Below are 18,740 nucleotides of genomic sequence, written 5' to 3'. Positions count from 1 at the left end.
ATGCATTGTAAAAACTATTCACCTTGTACTTACTGTAAAGATGTAGATCAGATTGGCAGATGTTCAACGTGCCCACTGTCAGTTGGCATAAAAAATGCTGAGCAGCCAATGTGGAGCTGAATTATGGAGAAAATGTGGCTGCAGCTGGAAAAACAAGAACATGGCTGTGCTGGTAAAATTTTTCCAAATGAGCCATTCATGCTCTGACATCACAGGAATAAGAATCAGTGACAAATAAACACAGCAACAAAGACACAACAGCGCTGACGACAGAGACGTCCTAAATATATCCGCCGCACTTTGGTGGCTTTCAACCCCGCAGACATTTTTAGCACCCATTCAAACCACCAGAGAGCAATTCACGTTTTTTTTTTCTCCCCTCACCATTCAAAGCGTTTTATAACCTCTGCATTGTCGTTCTTCAGCCATGTGGATGTGTGTCTGCAGCTCGGCTGGAAGGGTCACACTAAGTGCTTTCTAAGTGTCTTCAACAAGATTCAGAATGGCAGCATTTTCAATCCTCACGTTCCAAATGTTGGCGACGTGATGCTGATCATGTGCAAGGCTGGAACTGGAGCACATCACCACTACTCACTACTGCTGTTTACTTGTACATTTTTGACTGTTTTTGGGAATCAGTATTTTTTGATTGAGTATATTTTTACTGCACACACACACCCATAGGATCAGTATATTGCAAAATATATTAAATGGAAAAGATGGGATATGTTGCTTCAAATTTTACATTTTCAAAACAATTTGAATTTTGCTACTTTTATAGTATATTATGTTTCAAACTTATTATTAGAGAGTGCAAAAGCATGTAAAGTAATTGTCATTTCAGTCATTTTTGACATGGTTATTGCATAATCATACAAAATCTCAACACAGTTTGGGAAATCCGTTTTACTTTTACAATTTGCATGACCATTTAAATAAAGCCAATCATAAGGTGTGCATGTCTCCGTTCAAATGAAATGTCAGTCTTAGTATATGGCAAATGAAACTAACTGAAATTGAATTTTCATTTTGAGACAAAATGTAAACATACATGTGGCAAATTTAAATTCAAATATAGAATAATACCATTTTTACATACTACAGTTCTCTTTACCACTGTAAAGGAGGTCCCATGCTAAATGTGATCACTGATTTTCTACTTTAATTTGAGGAGTAAAGGATAAAGGTCTGGATTGAACAGCTCAGCAAGGGAAGTAGCTCATGGAAACTGAAAGAATGCCAGTATTTGGCAGTGTTCGGTTCATACTGCCAACCTGCATCCAGCTCAAACTGCTGAATCAGAGTTCATTACTTTCATTTGATTTCAGCAAAGCAGGAACCATTTAATTTTCCCACCAACGGAGAAAGAGTTAGACTGAAAATAAGGACCTGAAGATAAATAGAGAATCTATTTGCACCACTGTTGTGCACAGAGGATAACCAAAAGAGAGCAGCTGGAGTGCACAGAAATGACAATACAGCAAAATAGGTTGCTTCAGTAACAGACATCAACAGAGAAGATTTTTTTTTTTTTTTTTTTTTTTTGCGATATGCTTTGGTGGGGCAGATATATTGAAATACCCTGGCTAATTAAAGCTAAAGATGAAACTGAAACTGACAAAGAGAGAGAGAGGTAGACTTATTATGTAGAGCCATGAACTTCTGGAGGATCAATCAGCCGCTGCATGTGCTGGAGGTGCTGGCCTTTATGAATTTCTGACTTCATCTGATGATGTCATCTTTTCCAGGGCAAAGACGAGCGAGAGGGGTGGATGATTATGTGTGACTACATGACAGCATAACTTTATGGTTTAGTGTGTGTGTGTGTGTGTGTGTGTGTGTGTGTGTGTGTGTGTGTGCGTGTGTTTTAATGTACCCTGGAGAGAGGTGAGACAGGTCAGACTCAAAGCACTTTACTTGATTAGCAAACGCCTCTGCTGCACCATCTTGTCTCCTCCGCTCTCCCCTCAAACTACTCAGCATTTAGCAACCACACACACACACACACACACACACACACACACACACACACAAGAGGTTTAATAAGGTCATAGAAGAAGCTAGAAGAAAGCAGGTTGGCTTGGTGTGACTGTGACAGGTCAGACTGTCATATTCAGTAACTTTATCGTGTTTCAGAGACAATACTGCCCAAGAAAAATACAATCAGCAGTCAATATAATAATCAGTATCTATAAATTATTACCTGTGCATGTCACAGTGATAATTTGGACACTGTTAGTTTAGTATTATAGAAGAAATCTGAGCCACAGACAGGGAGATGAATTTAAAAAGCCGTCAATATCTTGTGGCTGTTTAGTTAAAAACATGCCTACACATTTCAGCCATTACAGCCTTCATCAGTAAGTAGGTAATGGCTGAAATGTGTAGGCATGTTTTTAACTAAACAGCCTCTTGCCCCTGGTGTTCCCAAAGCCTGCAGAGAGAGAAAGCCAAACTGCAGTCATTGGCTGCTGTGAGGCAAAAATAAAGAGTGCAGTACAGTCCTTTGGCCATCAGGGGCAGTGCTGAGCGCTTGCTAAACACAGTAAAAATATGTGGAGGTCAGTGGGGTAAATGCTATAAAATTTTATCACAGACACAGAATTATGAGCTATGGCAATTTCAAGACTTCCATGAGCATTAAGGCTATATGTGCTGCTGACTGGCTACATGCCCAGAGAAAAAAGATATTTCTCCCTAAATGTTTCCAGATTTCATGCATTTTTTTTTCACGTAGAAATGTGTAATTTCTTAACCATCATTTTCACCATTGCACAGTCGAGAAAATGTTCTAAGTCCCATTGACTGCTGCTCATTACCTCCACCAAAGAAATGGTGGAAGTTATGTAATCGCTGTGTCTGCGTGTGAGCAAAATAACTCAAAAATTTCTAAATGGATTTACATGAAACTTTGTAGAAAGGCTGGTCCTGAGCCAAGGAAGAGTTATTTCAATTTCAAATTTCACATCAATCAGACAAAAGTTACAGCATGGACAAACAGAAATACAACTATGACCATGTTGCTGTTCGCCTCATTCCCCTTGGCGCCATTGTTTGGTTAATTGACGTCATGCAGGGATTAGATGTGGAAGTGCTATAGACGCCAGTATGAAAACACTGTTTCAGTGGTACTGAATGAAATTACACCCGTCACACTTTCACAATTTCAAAGCCCTTATGAAAAGACTTCAAATGCATTTCATTGTGGCAGTTTTCATGATAGAAAATAAAATGAATGGAAGTCAGTGGCTGTTTTGTTGAGCGCACCATCCACCTCAGATCTGTCTAATTGCTGCATACACACCACAACCACTGTAGGTGGTTCAGCTGATTTCAATGCATATCAGATCTGAGCAACCGACAGAGAGATGTACCACATTATTGGATGAAGGCAAATACTGGGTCTGTCTCCTTGGTAGAGCACTGTGCTCTCCTGGGTGCATTTTCTAGGTTGACTCTGTTTAGCCCAGTTTTAGCGCTCTCTGTTTCCGCCTGACGGTGGCCTCACATATTCTTGCAGGTGGAATATCTCTCTGTATCTCTGCCCCCTGGCAATCCTAATGAGGATTAAGCAAAAGTATAGAAAATGGATGGATGGGTGGACTGACAGATTGGTTGGGGGTCAAGTCAGGCCCTCTGCTATTGATTTTTTTTTTTTTTAACCAGTCACAGGCCAAGGCCAAGGTAAAGCCTTCAAATTTTACCATTCAAAGGGCAATTATACCAACAGCATGCAGCATGTATACAGTATTTCTCTTAGCACATTCCTAGTTTGGCTTGAAAACATATGCTAGAGAGTGGGATCATTTTAAATAAGAGTGATGAGAGATCCTCATATTTTTTTTCTTCTATTCTTTGTCATTGTTACCTAACCAGTACAACAGCTGGGATTTGAAGTCTTCCCAGCATGTCCTGGGGCTGTCTTGGGGTCTCCTCCCAGTTGGACATGCCTGGAACTTCCACAGGGAGGCATCCAGGAGGCATCCTGACTAGATGCCTGAGGCATCTCCACTGGTTCCTTTCACATGGAGGAGCAGTGGCTCTATGCTGAGCTCCTCCTAGATGAACCCCTCACCCTATCCCCAAGGGTAAGCTCAGCCACCCTGTGGAGGAAGATCTTTTCTGCTGCTTGTATCCACCATCTCATTCTTCCGGTCACTAACCAGAGATTGTGACCATAGGTGACAGTTGGAACAAAGATCAACCAGTAAATCGAGAGCTTTGCCTTCTGACTCAGCTCCTGCTTCACCACAGCAGTCCGGTACAACGACACAAAACTGCAGCTCTGCCCTGAACTGCCTGTCGATCTCCTGCTCCATTTTATCCTCACTTGTGAACAAGACCCTGAGATACTTCTTATGGTCAAGGTCTGTTTCAAAGGCCATCTCCTCACTCAGGGCAGTAACTCACTCTCAACTTGGAGAGGCAAACCACCTCTTTCCTACAGAGAACCATGGCCTCAGACCTGGAGGTGCTGATCATCACCCTGACCGTTCCACATTCAGCTGCAAACAACCACAATGCATGCTAGAGGTCACAGCACGATGAAGCCAACAGGACCACGTTGTCTGCAGAAAGCAAAGATGCAACTTGAGGTCACCATAGTGGACACTCCACTCCTCAACTGTGTCTTAAAAGCCTGTCCATGAAAATCACAAATCAAAAACAGAACCGAGTACAAAGCGCAGACTTGGCAGAGGCCTAAACCCACTGGGGATGAGCTTGTCGCAATGCCAAGAATGCGGACATAGCTCTCACTGCAGTTATACAGGGACCAAATGGCTAGAAGCAATGAATCTGGGACCTGGTGGGGGGTAGCAGCATTAATTAGAGCTCCATATGTATCTGTGAGACTGATGCTCTTCCTCCACTCAAACACTAACCACACCTCGCTGTTGACTGTGTGGCTTGAGTGTATTCAGGCAATGCCAGGTAAGTGTGGAAGACCATCCCATGTCAGAAAAAGTCTTGGTGAACCTTTACCCTAAAACTGTTTAGGCTTAAGGCCTTGTTTCCACCTGGCATTACCATGTGTCCTGACTCCTGTGTGATCCAATCACAAGCGGATACCTATAAGAACCAGTGTAAACAGCACCCAATGCATCCTCAGTGTGTCTTGAGATCCAATCACACAGGCCACATTTGGAGGTGGCCTGGGAAGCTTTTGTTCTTATCGCATTTGAAGTGTAAACATACGTGTCCCAGGACGCATTGAAGGACCTACTAACCTGACATCCTCTGTATTAAGCTTTGGTCGAGCCCAACACCCCTGACGCTGGCCAGACTGTCACGTTTCCAACAGAAAAAGTATCCTGCTGATTGTGCCCGGTGCAGCTGTGTATATCCTGCTATTCATCAGTAGTTTGTATGCAAAAGGCGTGATAATTAGATGATGAAGATGAGCAAGAAAACACTCCCATGTATGTAAAAGTCGTATTAGGTTATAGAAGCCTCTATTATTGGGCAGTATGGCCAATATGAATTAGGTAAGTGTGATCTAATAAGTATGTATTTGGTATTTATTAAAGGATTGAATTGTGATTTCATGGGTGTTTGTTGCTTTAATGTTTGGATCACTAATTGTGCCTTTAATTCACATTTTCAGAAATTCATCCTGTTTGTGTCATTCTTCTGAACTTGTCCCCGTTTTAAGTTCTTATAAGCAGTGGTGGCTGTCTCCACATTATAAGGCCTGCCACCACAACTGCTGCCACAAGTGGAAACATTTTCCTTTTGCCAAGTGTCTCCTGCTGTGCACCGACAACACCTCGACACACTCGCAGTCTCCACACCTACTTCTACTGTACATGTACAGTGCCTGGAAATATGCGAATCAAGTGGCCACTTGACTAAGTACTAAGGCAGCAAGTGTGCATATTGGGACAAAGCCCAAACACACCTCAGTTCCTCTACTCAGATGCTGACCACACCTTACTGCTGGTTGCCATGGTAACGTGTCCTGACTCCCTCTTTGCTTGATGAGCTGCAGGATTAATCACAGAGTGGTGGCTGTAATTACTGCGCTAAGGTCAGCTATTCTCTCATTTCACCCATACTGTACAGCAAAGGCTCACTGCATCAGCTATGTGAAAGCTAGTTGTAACTTAAAGGAGTACTTCACCCATTTTGAAATTTAAAATATTTTTTCATTCCCCTCTAGATGTTATGTAGGACAGTAGTGGTGCTGTCCTCCTCTCATTGTTACTGCCAAATGCTAACTCTTAGCCTCCTGCCATTGAGGTGGACCTCCCCCCAGCTAACATTATCAAAAATAACCACCTTAATCCACTCAAATTGTGATGTAAACAAAATTTGACCTTGTGTTTTTTTTTTTGTTTTTTTTTTGGTGTGATCATGAAAATATAAAAGGTGGCATCTGGGTGTAATGAAATAATTCAGTTGTGATGTTAATATGATTGGAGTAACAATAACCACTCTCAACTCAAGCCATTCTGGACTGTAGTTTCTCTTTGATCTTGTCTTTGCGTAATACACAGCCAAACAAACAGCACAGAGGCACAGACTCACACCGAGCCCTTTATATCTTGTGGCTGTTGAGCAGGACATACCATCTTGACCATCTTAAGTCTTGCTGCCGGAGCTGTGGTGTCAACTGCACACCAGTTGCTGTCTACAGGGACAATAAAAGCCAACAGTTGTCCTAGCCTGAAGTAGGCAAGGACCATGGCCTTCGCACACTGGGGGAGGTGTGTGTGTGTGTGTGTGTGTGTGTGTGTGTGTGAGAGAGAGAGAGAGAGAGAGAGAGAGAGAGACAGGGTATGCCTGTTGTTGTTCAGTACATATTTTAAGTAATACTTCAATTCTGCAACTTTTTAGTCATTACTCTTTTACCAACATCATTATTTCCCCATCATAATAAACTATTTATTTAGTAATTCATTTTAGTTTCATTATTTTGTTAATTTTCTTTTCTCAGATGTATATCAGATACTTTACACACATGTATGTATGTGTGTGTGTGTGTGTGTGTGTTTAACACAGTCCACTAATGCAACTCTGAAATTCTTGTCCTGCAGGGATGTCAGTTCAAAAGCTATGGCAATCCCTGTAATTTCATGCAAATAAAATAAAATAACTTTCATACCCATTTATAGCCGCTACAATTCTTGAGACGATATATTTCAATTCATTGGGTTTATATAATGAATTATTAGAGAGATTAGATCATCACACTGTCAGCTCAGAGGGTCTCACTCGCTTTAATATCCACACCTTGCCACTAACGCCAGAGCTGGACGAGAGACACAGACAGACGTGGTATCGCGAGAGGACGGTCTGTACTATGTTTATGAGGAGTGTTTATTAGCGGCAGTCTCCCCCTACTGTCACCGAGCTACAGTACGGCCACTGGACTGTTCCGTCTCCACTCCGCAGCCCGGAGGAGGCATTTTCAACATTTCGTTTTGACCAGCCGACTGGAGAGGTTACCACATCTCCGTCGGGGGGAAAAACTCCTGCGTCTTGTTATCAACCGGGTGTCGCTTTTTGGTCGTCCGCGCGGAGGGAGGAGAGGAGCGAAGCCGCAAAGGAGTCGTCCCCTCGGGGTTGGTCCGCAGGAGCAGCCAGGTAAGGTAACGTAGGAGCACTGGTCGGGCACTATGCCGACCCTTTTACAGACACCTATCCGGGAAAGCCTCTGCATGGCGGGCATGCAGAGCCCTTGTTAAGACGGCCAAAATGTATCATGGTTAATGTTTTTACTGCGGTGGGGAATCCGCGGGAATCCGTATCTCGCGTAATAAATACTGCTTATGTCGTGGATGACTGTTGTGATATACTTGGAGACTACACTTGATGGTCACCATGGTTACCAAGCATTTCTCCGACTTTACCTAACACAGAACCAATAGCGGGTCACGTCGGGCTTTCCTCAAAACCCGACACGTGATGTTCTCAAACACTGGGAGAAACGTTCTTTATTCAAATAACCAGCACTTAAATGTGGCCTTGCTTCTCAGCAGAGCCGTGTACCTCATTGAATATGACTCAGTATGTTTTTGGAATCACATGGAGCAACGTTTCATTTCGGCTTATATATAATCCACCAAAGAGCATGCTGTTTCAAGAAAACCCTCAATATTATTGAATTGATATATGCTGCTCGCTAGCGCCGATCATCCTGCGAACATAACGGGCGAACCTCGCCTCAAAGTTAAAATTTAATGCAAATGCCTGCAAAGTGCTGCTTGGTTTGTTCATATGTGTGCCGAACTGAAGAGTGCATGTGTTGTGTTAAAATGGCAGTGATGTTACCCTAACACATTATCTGAGGTGTGCATGCGCCAAGGCGATCTTAAAAATGCTGCATTTTTAAATGAAGTTCGGCGTCACTGGCTGTGCAAAATGCGGCTTTCAGACGTCTCCATCACTCTGTTGGATTTGCACACGGAAGATGGTGACAAAAGCAGCGTGGATTTTTTTTTTTTTTTTTTGCAGAACGCCAGGCAGTGTGTTGGAGCTGGAGACAGCCCGGGGAAGCTGTGTGTGTGTGTGTGTGTGTGTGTGTGTGTGTGTGTGTGTGTGTGTGTGTGTGTGTGTGTGTGTGTGTGTGTGTGTGTGTGATGCGCCTCCAATGGCGAGTTGCATGTGGCAGCTATGTGTTGTTGGTGTCTTTTTACACACACACACACACACACACACACACGCACACACACACGCACACGCACCTACAGTATGCATTCACGGAAAGCTACCCAGCATGTGAATGCAGGCCAGAGACACCCCGTCATGCCATTGATGGTTGAATGCTTTGGCCACAGATGATTATGACAAGAGTCCTTTGTAATTGCAGTTATGTATTTCAGTGGGTGTGATGCTCTTTATTTTACAGTAATACTTGCCATTTTACCTGATCTGTCCATATCCAGAATTGCATCATATGTTTATATAAAATATCCTCTTGGAAATATATGTATATTTTTAATAGCAGATAGGCATTTGTATGTGGCAGGGCTATAATCATTTGTAGCAGCCATAGATATTTGGTTTCACAGTAGGTGTGTCCTCTGAGTTAAGTATAACATCTGTATGGTGGCAGATGAAATCATTGCCATGGCCTCCTGTGTTGCATAACTGCTATCACTCTCAAGGATGCTGCATTCATTCTGGCTGCTTAAAGCCCAAAGATGGACAGACCTAGGAGAACTGTGATAATGTTTTCAGCTGGGAAAGTGTGTCTGTGTGTGGAGGTGCTTGTGAAAATGGAGTGATGTTAGCCTCACGCACCTCTCTCCTCCAGCTGCCGCTGCGGTTTGTTGTAGGATTGAATTTATTGCCTCGGTATGTCGTAAAACTAAATGCACGGTTTGGCAGTTGGTGGCGCACATTTCTTTCCTGTATTCCCTGTGGGATGGCTGCCAAATTATAATCAATACTGAAGGTTTTTCTTTTCTTTTAAAAATGCTGATTTGTGCATGTTGTAAGGGATACAGTGTGTAATGGAATTCAATACTGATACTGCCACTGGGTATGGAGCTGATACCAGCTGCAAAAAGTCAACATTTTTGGAATAATCTGTAAAATAGGTTAAAATTAAAGGGTTTAACAGACAGAAAAGAACAGTGTGGGAGATTTTTTTTCTTTTGAAGTGGTTCAAGACCATGTCAGCTGTGATATTTCAGGTCAACGCTATTTATGTTACAGGTATGAAGCTATAAAACAGAGCCCTCAAACATGCCAGCAAAACAAAAACATCCCATATGACATTAGACTGCAGCAACTTTGTTAATAATTTATCTATAGTTGTCTTTTTTTAATGATTTTTGTAGCTGTGATGTTGGGCATTTACAGGTGGATGAATAGCAAGTGTGGAAGGGTTTAGGTTATGTCAGAGCTAACCTGGGCATCACCCAGGTTTACATGTGAAGAAATCACAGCCGCATGATAAGCTGCATTATAGAATCATACCAGAGTGCTCTAATGAAGTAAAATTAATTTTTATCATAACGTTTAACGCCGTGTTTGCTTAGATCTTGCTTATTGTTATTAATTGTGAAATGCAACAGAATTCAAACAGAGAGCATTCCGATTTGATTGGCTCACAGTCAGAAAGAGTCTATAGTAGCCAGTAACCTTTATTGATGTGTCCACCAGAGACAACTGTTACCGCCATTTGGTGGGTGGCGATTTCAGACACATGATCCGAGCTTTATTTTTAGTCCCCCCCCCCTCGTTTTCTGTTTTGTTTTATTCTTTTAGTGCCTACTCTATTCCTGTCAACACTATTTTATTTACCAGCGATGAATGGAGTCAGCCAATGTCAATCTCTAAAACCTCTTGGTGCAATGTAGAGCGGGGTTGGCTTAGGTTGCCTTTGTAGCAGTCCTTCCAGTGTCTTTGTGTGTGTGTGTGTGTACGTGTGTGTGCTACAATCATAGTGTGTGAAACAATAGATGGGCGAATTGTGAAACGGAAAATTCCAGTGATTCCTGTGCTGCCTGTCACAGAGTTGAGACGCTTCAGCACTACTGACTGTGTGTATGCGTGTCTGTGTGTTTGTGTGTGTGTGTGTGTGTGTGTGTGTATGCATGTGTTATCCAGTGTTACGCATAGCAACCAGTGCTGATCGTGTAATAACCTCATTAAGATCAAAATCAGGACAACCTCTACTCCCCATTGGTTCTCAAAATATGGTCTGAGATGCTTGAAATGGCCCCAGGCATCCTGAGAAAATGAACTGTACTGCAGTTTTTCCATGCTTTATGTACAGCTTAATTGGCTAAAGCCTGTTCAGATGTTGCCAATAGGGCCATGCAAACTGAACAAACTGATTTAATAGGGATTTTCTTTTTATCGTAAAATATTATGATAAAATCCTCAGTCAACGGGTGTCATCCTGTTATATTTGTTGCAACCCATGGGACTGTGAAGCCCCTTGAAACTGTAAACAGCGATCTGGGGCTCGAAATGAACTTGAACTTATATGTTAAACATATTGTATGAGTGTGAAACTAACTATGGAGAGCTAAATTGCTTATGTGTGAGCCATGGCATAGACCAGCACTATTATTTGTATTTTGTTGTTGTGTCCTGTAGTAGTTGGATTACCTTCACTCCTAAGAAACTGCACATTTTCAGCAGTGGCAGTGATCACCGGGTAGCTCATGATACGATGCTATCATGACATTCCACCCATGATAACGATGGTATCACAATACAGATGATTCTGTGATGTATTGTACGATAATCAGCTATAATACATCACCATATCTGTAAGTAAAGAGGAAAAAACACCTTGGAAAAGGTAAAATCATTTTTCAATATTGAGGACTGTGTCATGTTTTTCAGTGTTGTAGTATGCACAGCGACTGCAACATGAACATGGCAGAGCAGTTCCAGTTCAAATACAGAAAGGCAGGGAACAAACACACCTCAAAGGAACTCAAATGTGTATCGATAACGCCTCACAAGAGCGAGAATCGCAGTGTACTACATTATCAATTTATTGTTCCACCCCTAATTTTTAGGCATCTTGGTGTGATTATTTGGTGGCAACTGTTTCCAGCTGCCGGTTTAGTTGTTTAGTCATCAGTTTTTTGTTACTTTTGAAAACATTTGTTACCTTTTTGTTTAAATCCATGAAGTGAAAAAGAAAACCCCATACTGCGATGATGTGACGTGTTGCCGTTGAGTCGGCTGATGTGGATGTTGTTGATAAGTGAGCTGATTTTTGCGTTGATAATGCACTCAGTCAAGGTTTCTTTCTCTTTTAATAAAGAGTAGGGGTGAAACAATGACTCAGTAATGTAATATTTTGTAATACTTCCCCCTGTGATACTGATTCTGTGATGGAGTAAAGGATGGCGGTGGACATGCATGTGTGGCAGAGGGGTAAGAGGTGGGATACATACCATGCAGTGTTTTCAAGAAGTTCAAAGATTCCTGATGGCAGTGACCCGCTAGTGGAAAGGATTGTGTCCTTACAAGACTGGAAATCACTGAAGAGTAACTGGAGCTGCTCTAGAATTAATTGTGGTTGGCCTGTGTGATACTGTGGTGAGATGCCACAAATCACTCAGGGCTAGAAAACACCGCAGTAAATGAATAGCTGGCTTTGCTGGGTATTGCGAGGGACTGCATCATGTCAGACGGCAAATACAGGGTACTGCGTGCAGGCTTCAGTTCTACAGAACTGGGTGTCTGCCATTGCTTCTTAGTAATACATTATTTTATATTGTTAAAAAGTGTGGTAACACTATGGATTTATAATGTTGAAGTTTCATGACTAACATAAAATAAAATAAAATAAAAAAAGGGAAAAATGTTATTTTACTAGTTTGTAAGATTTTGGTTGTACAGGCTTTCAGGGTGCAGAAGTGTAAAGACTCAAAATAACACTACACACACCGGTCATCTACACCCTCCGCCTTCAAATGACGAGGTAAATGCTGAAAATTCAGACTCCATGGATTCCATGATTTTTACATGGACCTTGGTAATTAAAAAAATTGCGGGACCCACAGTGTTAGGGTCCAGATGTTTTATGGGTCAAATGTTGTTTTAGGCTTAACTGCAGTGTGCACTGCCTGGAGGTGGCCTTTGTATTCAAAGATTTTATTGGTTACTTACTCAAGCCTGGAAATCTGTTATGATAGGCTGTTTCTGTGTGCTTTGAGTTTTAAAATTATATAAATAAGTTAGTGCAGCTGGAAAAACTAAACATTGTAGCTCCTTGAATGGGATCAAAATATATTTGCAGGAGGAGAGAATTAAGAAAATCAATGAAAATTAAATTTTCAAACCAGTTTAGTAAAGATGCCTCATTGTGCCAGATAATTTGATTTTGAATGACTGTAATTTTTGCAATAAAAAATAAACAGTAACGTCATCTATATCAATCAGTCAGGCTACCAAGCCCATATATAACCTGTCTCTTCTATCCAGACAAATATAACAACTAATTGGGTGGAAATTCATCAGTGATACATCAATGATTAAAAGGAAAACAAACATGTATTTTTTGTATTTAAGACATTTCCTCTCCCCTTGCCCATCTGTTGGATACATTCCAACGTTGAAATGCTGCAGCATTTTGGGACTAGCTTGGCTTGGGACAAAGTCCTTTTAGGCCGTAGTGGACGTAGAGGATACGTCCACTATGATACTGTGTGCAGTTTCAGCATGGATACTGTGACTAACTTGGGTTTGCTCTGGGAGAATCACTGATGGGCTAAAATGTGCTACAGACTTCCGTTTGTTGACACTGACTGAGAGCATTTCGACCCTCCTGACAGCTCGTAGCAGAAAGTCCCGACATCACGGCTTTAGCTTTGTTGATGTCAACGTGGCTGGAATTGAAAAGAGCAGTTGCGCTGTGCATCATCATCAAATGAGTGCACAAAAGCATGACTAAAAGCAGTCCAGAATTCGGAAAGCATTGCTTGTTTTAGTGCATTGAGTATAGAAAACTAGGCAGAGTGGGCATCAGAAACTGCCAATACAATTTTTTGACAGAGAACTTCTGTATTGTAGCATCACTTCATCTCAGTGGGAAGATACATGCACTCAGCAAGCATGTATTGAGAGCCATCTAACTAACACTGGAAAGCTGTGGGAGGATTAGTGGTGTACCACCAGGACCGTGTATTCATCTCAGCACAGCACCATCTCAGCACACTGTGAGAGAACGTGTGAATGTGAATGTGCCAAAAAAAAAAAAAATCCATATGCAGTATTTGGTGTAGTTTTGCTGGCAGATAAGTTGGATGGAGTGGCACTCCACTTTAAGAGCTTGTTTTTTGCTGTGAGTGGACAAGTTTTTCTATCCATCCACTAGACTACAGCCATCAGTTCCCATCCCTACACACTCCTTGAAATCCAATTTGTTGCTGGCTAGAAATTGCATTAATATTACTGCCTTGGCTGTTTCCCTGTGACTGTCCACTAATCCCAAAAACTGTAACTATTTTGTTCAAGAAGATAATGAAGTGCTGCACTATACTGCTTTACGGACACAATGTCTGTGTTTTCCTCAATTACCTGCGAATACTGTGAGCCTCCAATACCTTTTAGCAAATCTTTTAGTGCACTACAATCTTCTACAATGGAGGCTTATGTTTTTCTCAAAGACTGAACCTTCAGATTGCCCAAGGTGATCCACTGATCCACTTGCCTTGTGCATATACTGTTTTACATTAACCTCCAACCACTGGATGTTTCCATTCTTGCAGCCCTTCCTCCAGTCTTCAAGACACTTTCTCCCATACTTTGCCAACTCCTTTTAAGCCATGCTTTTGGTAACTAATCCACACCACTGTAATCCATTTTTCTGGGACAGCGTATTGTGAGGATTTTTTTTTTTTTTTTACTAATATCACCAGTTAGGTGATATAGGCAACATTTTATGCATGGCAGATATTGTGTGAGGATTACCAAGCAACCACATTCAAAAACAAGCTCCAAAAACCTGCAGCCTGTGACTCTTGTTTCTTCAACTGTTGTTTCTTCGATTGCTTCTCTAGACAGAAACAAGCTCAAAGTTTCTTATTATAAGCAGATTTGGCAATCTTGTGGTGGTGAGTATCACCTGCTTATGACGTCTACATGTTTCATTAATTGGCCTAAATAGAACAGAGGGAAGAAATTAAATCAACCGATCAGCACGTGGTCAAGGTCATGTAACCGATATTGGTCAGTCAAAATACATGCCTGTCAGGTTGAATTATGATCTTTGATATTGGTTTGGGGCATTCTAAAAAAATAACCTACAGAAGGGAAGAAACACAGATAAATCAGAGCTAATGCAGTAGATGGGGGAAGAATTAAAGAACAGAAAGAGAGAGAAAGCTGTGGGTAGGCAGTGGAGATATGGATGATGATGATGGTTAGGGAAAATGGATGATGATGTCGATGGTCAGGAAGGATGCAGTGGGCGGTGTAGTCCTGGTTACCATAGCAACCCCAGCAAGAGTTCACAGTAAGGTTGAGCAGATGAGGATGGAGACAGAGCTATAAAGAGATGTTGGGATTGTAAGAGAGTGAGAAATAAAGCTACAAAGTAGCTACAGCAGTACAGTAGGAGAGAGCTGCACAGTAGTTTGAATATATACACAGTCCAACCAGCAGAAGTACTGCCCATACCAAGACTACTGTATACTGAGACTATAGCACATGGAAATAGAATTGAATGGAATCAGCATAGGTCTTTGGTTCATGGCCAGTTAATATCATTGGTGCATTGGTCCAGGTTGAGCAATCTTCATGCACAGCTAACATAAAAATAGTTCATTAGTAACAGGACCATATGATAGAATGATAGAATATTGCTCAAGCCATTTTTGGAGTTTTGGATCCCTCAAGTTGCCTTTCATTAAGCCTCCAACCACCATTTGAAGTTACTCTGCTCTCAGGACACTAGTATGAAATGATATTCCGATCTTTGTCAAGGATTAAATTATTTAGATATAAGGGCAATGATCTCATTTGTAACTATACAGATGATATACCTAACTCAAGAGGACACCCCTGCTGTAACACTGAGACATGATCTCTCAGAAATACTGGAATGACCATGACGTCTTAACAATCCATGATGTGGTGCTCTCATGGAATGGGTTCAAATTGCTGCCACGACCATGCCAAGGGGTGTACATGTGCACAGACGCCAAAGGGTGTGCATGCACACAGACAACAGATAAACCAGTTGCAGTTTGGTTAGGTTTAGGCACCAAAACCACTTGGTTAAGGTTAGGAAAAGGTCATGGTTTGGATTGAAATACTTTATCGTCATGGGGACAGTAGTAAACACGCAGTTATGGAAATGAACATCACTGTTGGTGTTTTGTTGACGTATCCACCACACCGACCTCCTACCATTGCAGACTTTGACGCTCTTTATACTGCATCACCTAGCACTGCTGAACCACAGAACTAGTGCATCTAACACAACAAAGAATCCTAATTACTTTACGTTGGCATTGTTTCTGTGGTGCTGAACCGTAACTTGAACCCATCCTGTACCACCACCACGTAACACATTACTAAAACATCGTGGCCATTTCACATATTTCTGTGAGATCAGGTTGCTCTGAGACTAAAATGCTTAATGTTAAAGGACCACACTAGTGATTTTGAATATTTCGCCCATTTACTACAATTTACCCATGTTTTACATAGGCAGAAACCATTTTGTAAGTCATGCAGGGGTGCTAAAGATTTCACAAAATATAATCAAAATCCCTCCATTTTTAAATATGAATTTTGGGTTGACCAGTCATCACTTTGAAAACCACATAGGTAATGTGTTATGAGGAGGGCCTGGTCAGGACCATGGCATAAAAATATAGTGAAATACTTTTTTCTGAGTGAGTGTTGCATGCAGTGATCCTCACTCTTCTTCCTGTGTTTTATCCTGAGAGACACATGGAGTGGTTAACACTCCGCCCTCAGTGAAACCAATCCCCCTGTGAACTTCATACACAGATGCCTCAATCTAATTTGAGAAGCGACACCCTTTCCCCCACCCAATCCCACAAACCTCTACACACTCAGTGTCTCCGTCTGCCCTCCCTTCTTCTTTCCTATCCCCCTACTCTCGTTCTCTCGCTCTCTTTCATTACCTCAGTCACTCAGTCTATTTATTCCTCTTTCCATCTTCTGTGTATTCTCACTCTCCAGGTTGTCTCCTAAACAAGTTATTCTAGTCGCTCTCTGAATCCATGGCGTGTAAATCAAGGTTCACATTAGAAAAAACATTTTATTAAATTCAAACAGTTATCCAACACTCTTGAGTATTATTTTTGGAAACACTTTCCTGGCAGGAATTGATAGATTTCTGCAATACCAGTGGAATAAAGTCCTATTAGAAGGGTAAATAAGCATTAATAATAATATAATTGTAGATTTTGATTGTATTTTGCTTACTAGACAAAGTTTTTAGCCTGAGTTTGGTGTATTTTCCAGTCCCTGGAACTTCAGCTAAGAATGTATGTCTCTTCTTTCCTGGTGTTCATACCAGAGTGGAACACATAAACAAATAGCTGAATATGAGTACTCGTCTAGACTTCATTTTGTTATGCTAGGCTTTTCATACATGAGGAACTGCTGCTTATTAGATGCCAACATCCGTCTTGTACTCATTGTAGCCTGACTCCAGACCTGTTAGTTGCATGTTCACGTTAAAAGGTTTCAAGCGATTCATATAGGTCTGGTGTTGCTCAATAGACTTTTTCACAGCAGCCATTTTGACATGAAATAGCAGGGTAATCACGGGTGTCACTGATGACATTAATTATGATTCTATTTGTTTAAGCCTACCAGAGTCCTCCCAGTGAGTCAGCATGCACACATTCTGACTCTGTTTGGCGTAAATGGAGCAGAACCTTAATTAATTTAATCAGTAACACCTGTGTGTACCCTGCTATTTCACGTTAAAATGGCCACCGTGAAAACGGTGTATGTATTACGTGTCCGCAGCTAGCCTGTTGTTGGCCTAGCTCTAAGCTAACAAGAGGCTAGCCTCGGAAACCAACCCCTCTTAACCAGGCCCTACAGGCTAATCATTCGTCCCGATGTTTTTCATCAGCTTTTTTGCAGCATAGAGCTCTTGCATTTGTGATTGGCTAACAGGATTCAAATCCCTCCGCCTACAGAAATCAGCTAACATGGGGCAGTTTCAGGCTGAATAATGGAGTGGAAACAGAATGATCATTCAGTCTGACTATCAGGCTAAAACCCTTGTATTGTGGGGTAGTTTCCCGTAGTCGGTTTGGGTTATGTGGATCCATAAGAATTTCAGTAATATTATTCTCACCTGGCCAAAGTGCAGGACACTTTGAATAAACTGCTCCAAGCTTGCTTGGTGTTAAGGAGCCTGTAGTGTGATGCAGACCTCTCCCCTCATCCCATGATCTTCTAGTTTCCTCCCCATCATCTGTCCTTCACTTTCTGTATCCTAATTTCTCTCCTTATCCCTATGTCTTCCAGCCGTCTTATTCCCTTCCTGCTTTCCTGTTACCCCACTCTCCCCCTTGGCCCTGCCATGCAGCTGTCTTGACTGATATTAATAACTTAATTGAGATGCATAAGCGTACCCCTCCCCGTCCGTGAATCCATTTCCTTCTTTCCCTCATCCAACCCTACACCCCTCTTCCCTCTCCCCCTCTCCCTCTCTTCTCTCTTACAGTATATGAGGTCAGTGTCCTCCTTTGCTTTTCTGGTCTCATCTCATCTGACAGCATTACTTAGTGCATACACAATCAAAATGCGGCTGACTGCACAAAAATGCATGGACAGATGCACAGCACACACACTCTAGTGTAAGCCATGCAACATCACCTGTGAAAATGAACTTGTGTGAAGGATTTGTTCAGTCCCCGGCTAAATTTTGATGTTCAAATTTAGTTCCATTTGACTCATTTGTGAAATCTATATAAAGCGCATTCTCTTTGCTGTGTCCTGTCACTCTCTCCTGCTGCGATGACCCAATTTTTCCATTATGATCATCAAAGTTTTAAGATACAATACTGTCCTATCATACAGAGTGGCCATAACATTTGGGCTAAAAGGCCTTGCTCTTGAGCCAAACAAGTAAATGCCAAGGGAGTATTATTAGTACAGTAGTGCAGTGTTTTTGTAGCTATCTCAGCCATCTGTATTGTGAAGGTGGGACAAAGCAAACATTGCTGCACTGCCCAGAGCAAATTGTAAAACAGAGATAAAAGAATTTCAGTTGTGTTCATTGGCCAGGGAGTTTTGAGTCTTCAACTACGTACAAAGTCATG

The 18,740-nt window shown here is 41.7% G+C and overlaps 1 protein-coding gene across 1 annotated transcript in view; it reads left to right on the top strand.

Moving 5' to 3' along the window:
• The first annotated feature begins 7,354 nt into the window (after positions 1-7,354).
• The window catches only part of ache (acetylcholinesterase (Yt blood group)), a 35,649-nt gene continuing 24,263 nt past the window's right edge, over positions 7,355-18,740 (top strand). Inside the window, exon 1 of the mRNA XM_030076205.1 lies at positions 7,355-7,587. The gene's annotated coding sequence lies outside the window, so the exon portion shown is untranslated. The remainder of the gene's footprint in view (positions 7,588-18,740) is intronic.

Source organism: Myripristis murdjan, chromosome 18 (genome assembly GCF_902150065.1).
Source record: "Myripristis murdjan chromosome 18, fMyrMur1.1, whole genome shotgun sequence".
NCBI lineage: Eukaryota > Metazoa > Chordata > Actinopteri > Holocentriformes > Holocentridae > Myripristis > Myripristis murdjan.
This window is presented reverse-complemented; position numbering and strand designations above follow the sequence as displayed.